Raw genomic sequence first — 6,541 nt, 5'->3', positions numbered from 1 at the left:
ATGCCTTCTTGACTAGAAGTAATTAAATCATTTCATTTGACAAGAAATGGTGAATAAACTTTTCTAATAATTGTTTTTCTTGATGTTTTATCCTAAGCCAAAAGAGGCTTGGGATTTCAGCCACGAATTCACCCTCGACGAATTCCTTCATGAGAGACGGACATGCGCAGTGTGTTAATCTCGACTTTTTCAATAAAATGAAATTTTAGTCTTTCTTTCAACTATTAGCATCATCGGGACAAGAGGCCGCCCGCGAACATACAGTGCATAAATATCAATTATTATGACCTTCCTGTTGCTTGCTTCTCTTTCTCCAAGTCTCTCGTGTTGGATCGTTTTTCTACTTTCTATTTCCCATTGTCAAAAGTCATTTCAGAACAGTCTGAGCCAGTAAAAAAGTCGTGTTTGTACTAAATTCTTTCGAAACCAAAAGAAAATTTAATCATCAGTAGCTGGGCTCTCTTACATCATATATGACAGCAAAATTCACATAGTTATGGTTTATAAACCTAACAAAAACCTAGATGATCTTTTGAAATTAAAGAGCTGATGTCTGCAAACTAAATCCTACATAATTCAACCATTTTTGAATATTCAAAGAGAAAAATAAAGAACCAAAGTAGGAACTCTTACAAGGTAAAATCTACCACTTTTGTCCAAACCCTCCCTGTGATTCACAAGGAGCTAATGTATTTGGAATACATGTCATTGTCTCTTCATAACTACAGCATGGCATGAAAGAATCCCTATTCTTGTGCTAGATATGGAAATAATAATACAACAGCCATGTTTGAGAAGTTACATCATTTATGAAAGCCTCCAGCTGTTGACCTAAGTTTGCTGCAGAAAATCTCAGTGGACCCAATCAAAATCATAAATGTTTGGCATTAATGGCCCTCCATGACAAAAACAAAAAAAATAGTGGACAGAGAGCAAATGTATTAGTTACATTATTGCCTTAAATGATGTAAGAACCATGAACAACAATTTGTGACATGAGAAAAGGACCATCCAAGAATTTCTCAAAACTCGAAGCAAATGACTAAATTAAAACTCAAAACTCGAAGCAAAACAAGAAGCACACAGGTGGGAGCCATGTTATAACAGCAACATGGCATCCACAAATACAAACCAGCATGCACAATATATATACACATATACAAGGCATCTAAAAATGAACAAACCTGCATGCACAATATATATATATATATATATATATATATATATATATATACACACACACACACACATTTAGTCAAACAAAACAATCTGTTTCAAGAGTTCATATTGACCAACTTTCAGCAGCAACAGAAGTTACAACCTGTCTACTTCACTCATCAAGTTTTAACTCACCTAACTCTTGACCTCCTATAGAATGACAAGAAAAACTAAACCTTCCAGATGTTTATGTCAGTGAAACAAATCAAAAGTTGTAAATCAAATGCTGTAAAAAACTAAACTTGTTATAATGAAACCCAGCATTGAACTTTTATATGACATCAAAAGATGCCAGCAATTTTTCAGAACTACATATGAGCACAATAATGTAACCATATAAGCTCAGGCATACATCTTCTTCAAAATATATGTACAAAATATTTTCAATTACTACCATTTTCTTCGTCATGCATTGATGTGACAAGGTGAGTTAAATTAGGATTCACTGTCCAAGAAAATTTATTGGAAACAATGAGAAAACCTAAAAAAATTTATTGGAAACAATGAGAAAAGATGTCCTTAACAGAGCTTAATGTCCAGAAAAGATGAACTTAGCCATCTTAAATAGTTCAGTCCCTATGGCTTGTTATATTTACTTCTAAGTTCATCTTTTCTGGACATTAAGCTCTGTTAAGGACATCTTTTCTCATTGTTTCCAACAAATTTTCTTAGGTTTTCTCTATTTCCTCGGACCATGAATCCTAATTTAACTCACCTTGTTACATCAATGCATCTAATAGATTCCCTTTGACAAGTCCATACCACCTTCTAATATTTCCTTCATTTTTTTCTCACACGAGACTACCCTGATTGTTCAAAAATCCATATACTATTTATCATACTACTAAATCAACATATACATCTTAAAACCTTGAGTTTTATCAGCTTATTGTATATATTGTTTCCTACAGGCTATATATTAGTATCTATTTATACAGCACAACTGGTCTTGAATATGTACTATGAACTTTTTTTTCCTAACCTAAGGGCACATATGGCAAACACAACACTCCAACGCCCTTCTCCACTTTAACCATCACTTTCAGCTCTATAAATCATCTGTGTTGAAAATTTGATCCAACATCTCTGAAACTCACTTGCAAAACATCTTCCATCTATTTCAACAATACAGCCAAGCAAAAGGATAGGTGTTCTTCAGTAACATAAAATTAGGCATACTGATTCTATTTGCAAGAGGTTTCCAATATAAAGAATAGTACTCAAGATGGATATGATCTCCATTCCAAACAATAAAAAAAAATAACTACCAGAATTAAGGATCACAGATCCTTTAACTATTAACTGTTGACATTTCTGATGAGTGCCACAAGACTTATACAAGGTTCCTGCTACAAAGATATATAAACATATATTGATAAAAGCGTATAACATATGTATATATGTGAACATAGAAAGTCATATTCATCAAGGAAAAAAAGGATACAGAGGATATAATGTCTCTTTCCTCCATGTCTTCGATGGTCTAAATAAAAAGCTTCCATAATAAATTGACAAAAAAAAGGTCAGGCTCGAGCTATTCTCTAAACAATAAATTTCTGTAAAACAATAACAGGCACTGAATTCCTGGTACAATAACTACTTGCAAGAAAGAAGTAAAATAGATGTCCAAAGACTCCAAACACAAGAATGGGAATAGATTAAGAAGAGAATCAAAGCTATTCTGCCCAAGATAGAAAAATTCAAATACTACCTGCTTGAGGTTTCAGAATATAAGCCATTAAGTGAAAGTAAAAGAAGTTCCATGATTTACTTGGAGGAGTTTTCATCGGCCAAAAAAAGAACCATTAATCCTATGAAGAAAAGAACACAACAAAGACAGCTATACCATAATTTTCAAGATCGAAGAACTCGCTGATGTCAACAAAGATAAAATTGAAATTCTATAAAATACATAATGCAGAATCCCGTCTTGGTATGAGAATCGAATAGCATAAACTTTGTTTACATGTTTCATCATAACATCATATAACTAGTCTATAAAGAAACTTGATCAAACAGACTACTTGAAGATAAAATATGCTTAACTTCTGAAGTGTTGGATTCGTGTTCTATTATGTGGGTCCCAATGTAAATCAAATATAAAGTTTAAGTGGCATCAATTAACAGACCACAGAACACTTGGATAATTTCTAGTGTCAAAGAATTACTAACACTATTCAAGCATAAAACAACTGGGACATGATTGATATCAGGGTACAACCCCAAAGGAGAGAAGAAAAAAGAGGAAGCAAAAAAAGTTCAACAAACAAATCAAAACATCTATCAACTGTCAAAATTGATTAGTATCAACCTACATTATTGTTTGTTCACCAACAGCTCCATATAGGAAATGTGAAAACTCAATTAATTAAAGCTAACATCTTTCACATTTGCAACTACCTTGAATTTCTGGTTAGATCTACTATAGACCACAAATGTCATACATCACGAAGTTCACAATCATAAATAGCTTAGTAGATGCAATATCCATGACATTATCAACTCATTGAAGATGAATACCTCACGAACTTGATCTCTAAGACTCAACTTCTTACAGGTAAATCCTACTTTATCTGTAGGCAAGGCTTTATAGATTGTTCAGCTATGCTTGGCATAAAACCTCCTATTATTGACCATATATGACTAGTTTGTTTAGATTTAAAATAAAGACCAAAAGGGCCTCTAAGAACATAAATAACAACATTATACGTATGTATATCAAAATAAGATCAGCTCAAAGAACAGTCTATCAAGTATATACATATTCCAAGACTAACAACCACTTGGAACAAATTTTGATCACATGATGATCTATATATCTAAAAAAAATGTCCAGAAGCAGATTCCAACAATTTGATAATGTCAAGTTTCATTTTTGTTGCACAATGGCTTTGTGGTTTCTTTGTCAAAATTCTAAGCAGTTGAAAAAGTAATCATGCATCACAGCATATGCTGACAGCTATATTCGCAGAACCACCAATTTTGGCTTGTCTTTTGAAAAGAGAACAATCGATGCAGTAGGACAGATATTATCTAGACCCTTTTTATATGCAAGTTCCCACAATATATAAATTTTAGTGGTTCATAACCTCCCAAAAACATCTCATTCTTATCTGAACGAATGTTCATTAAGATCTCAACATGTCACTGCAACCACAAAAGCTACACACTCAGCACAATACCTTTAAACTATTGCCATAAATACAACAATGTCCAACCTGACAATAGTAGCCAGCACCACCATCAAGGATTGTTGTACTGCCCGAAATGGTACAAAATTGGGCAATACATACTGATCCGAGCATGAACCGGTATGCAGACCAATGTTTCGGGCAGCCCGGTCCAACTCAAAAAATAAAAAGAATTAAAATAACAATGGGGTCCATCCAACTCAGTATTAAAAAAAGAAAAAAAAAACCCTAAAAATAGAAACTAGGGCTTGTGTCGCGTTCAACACTGCTGCTGCCACAACTTTGCAATGCCACTGCCATCGCCACTACTTCACGATGCCACTACCAATGCCGACACTGCCACATTCCTTTTTCTTCCTAGGTATACTCCCACCTCTTCTCTTCTTCCTTCTCCTCCACCACCACTTCTTCCTCTTCCTCCATCAACCCTTCCTCTTCTTTTTTTTTTTTCTTCCTCTCCGAAACATCGATGCGTACCAGTGTACCAACACACAGTACACCGATATTGACTGGTATACTGATCTAACCAGATCACTGAAACAGGCTCAGTACCCGAAAAAATGACCCTTGACCACTACCATTGTCACCAATTTATAACTTGAGTTGCTTATAGTATTTTCATTCAGGATTCTTCCTGATTTTCTATTGAGACCGGTAGTGAAAATTGAGAATTAGTTTGTCTCTTATATTTTAAGCATTAAATAGCCCAAAGACACCTAAACTTATCATGATTATCAGTGTATTAAATTCAAAAGTCTCCTATAACTTTTAGTCTAAACATGCAAATAAAAAAGCAACCATTCTAATAAAAAAAGTAAATCACATACTAATCAACTTTCTAGGAAACCGCACTTTCTAGGAAACCGCAAAATGTTGACAATCAAAATAAACTAAAATATCAGCCTAAATAAAATAGTTGTTATGAACATGACATATTGAAAATCAAGAGAAGTTCTGCAAAAGTGAAACTGAAACACAAAAAAAAACAATTCAGAATATTTATGCAGTAACCTATGGTCATTAGTAATATTAATCTCCACTGTCACCAAGAACCCTGAAACCTCCCACCTTTTCCTTTTGCTGGCATCAGCTAAAAGATCAGCAGAGACATTAAGCAAATCAATTTGACCAACTCCCCTTATAAATTAAGCCCTTAACATACGTCATGATGGCCAAAATGTGCTAATCTTATTATATACAAAATTAAGCCCTTAAATGTATGCCATGAGAGCAATCACGATTTCATGAACAGCCATCAAGCCCAACAAAAGTCAAAAAGATCTGCAACATTCAATAATTATGTCCATCAAATAAACCAAATCAATGGGTGAATACCAGGTAAAAATACCAAAATCACCACAAGGTCTGCATCCTAGTGGCCCCTGATTAAGAAAATTTCCATCATACAACATTCTTATTTTTCTGAGACTCACTGCCACAAGGTCTGCATCCTAGTGGCCCCTGATTAAGAAAATTTCCATCATACAACATTCTTATTTTTCTGAGACTCACTGCCACAAGGTAGTTAGATTATCAGAAAAGCCAATTACAAACTAGTATGAATATCTTCCAATTTAACCAAAAATATCCATCAAGTCACTTCATGGAAGGCACAAGTAAGATTCTCATCAGCAAAACGTTTCACTGCCTCAAAAGCTAACAGGATCCTTACAACACTGAGTAGAAATTCAGCCACTTCCATGCAAAATAAACAACATTGGTGACGACCTTAGGATCCCTGATAGATCTATCATGTTCATTAATTTGGCCAATCAAAAAGACAAGATCAACAATTTATCCCTCCATTTCATATTCATTGAAGAAAAGCGGTGTTGGATCTGAAAGCTTAAACTCAGGTTCGTAGCAAGTTATTTTATAAACCAAACATGCTTATCCACATCAGCTTCATACTCAATTGAAGCAAATATCAAAACCACGCCTTCTTGTAAAAATCAAAAAGATATCTGAAAATGATGTTTATCCCAAAAAATCTCTTCAGGATTCAACATAACAGATCAAAATATGAATCACCAATCGGACAAACTTATATCTGTGAAATCATAGATCCCATCTCGATGTTGACTTCAACACAACTACTTATTAGACCATTCAATTGCAAACATGATACTCTC

Source organism: Musa acuminata, chromosome BXJ3-4, assembly GCF_036884655.1.
Source record: "Musa acuminata AAA Group cultivar baxijiao chromosome BXJ3-4, Cavendish_Baxijiao_AAA, whole genome shotgun sequence".
NCBI lineage: Eukaryota > Viridiplantae > Streptophyta > Magnoliopsida > Zingiberales > Musaceae > Musa > Musa acuminata.
Note: the sequence above shows the minus strand (reverse complement) of the source record.